The following is a 1,071-nucleotide window of genomic DNA, read 5'->3' on the forward strand; positions in this document are numbered from 1 at the left end:
ATCCGGTGCTCTAGTAATCCGGTATCGTGTAACTGGGGCCTCAGCTAACTGTAAACTTTTGACTGTTTCAAAAATAATTATAATTCTGTATCGTTGTTGACTGTAGATATCTATTTTGGATCGATTATGCTGCAGAAAAGCTAATGCGAAGACACCTGGCGACCAACAATGACAAAAAAATATATAGGTTAAACAAAGATAATGATTACCGTTTGACTCTGGATTACAACAGGAAGCGAGTATACGCCTTCGAAGAACGGGGAAGATTTGTAATTATTGAAATGGATTACGATGGCCGTAACATTACTCAGACAACTACTTTCGATTTATATAAGCTTGACGAGACTGTGTCAGTGGACGTTATTGGAGATTTTCTTTACTGGAAAGAAATGGTTTTACGCGTTGTCCTAAAAATTAATGTCACCAGCAGAAATATAGCTCGTTATATTCCATTAGGAAAAGACTTCATGGTGATAAATCTCCTCGTCGTAGACAAAGATCGACAACCTGATGGTAAGTTAATTCATACATTCAGATAAATGTTAATGTAAGGATACCTACCGAATTCGCTTTTCTGGTAGGGCCGGAGTTTACCCAACGGACGTTACAATAAATCATCCATCGAAAAACAAGAATTTCCTCGCTCTCACACGCAGGGGCAGATCTAGCATTCTTCGCATGTTACTCGAAATTATCGGAGGTAAAAATGGGGAGGTAGGTCAATTTCCCTCCGTCCGGAATAATTTGAAAAATTATTTGCTTATCAAATGAACCTGAAATTTATAGGAAAAATGTTACGCACTAAAAATGTTTGTAAATGTTTACTGCATGAGCCTTTAGTTTTAATAGCAGAAACATGTGTGTCCAAGTAACGGGCAATAATAGGAAACTACATCCGTGGAGTAAAAACATGAATACGGTCAATTTGTAAGACGAATATTCTTAACTGTTACAGTATAAGCTACTATTCGACGTAAACTTGAATTAAAATATATAAATATTCTACAGGCTCCTAAATCCAGAATAATTATGTAAATAGCTAGGTGTGTTAAATCAACTTGTTAGACGTAA

Source organism: Dendronephthya gigantea, unplaced genomic scaffold (genome assembly GCF_004324835.1).
Source record: "Dendronephthya gigantea isolate DGI-Jeju-01 unplaced genomic scaffold, DenGig_1.0 000136F, whole genome shotgun sequence".
Classification (NCBI taxonomy): Eukaryota; Metazoa; Cnidaria; class Anthozoa; order Malacalcyonacea; family Nephtheidae; genus Dendronephthya; species Dendronephthya gigantea.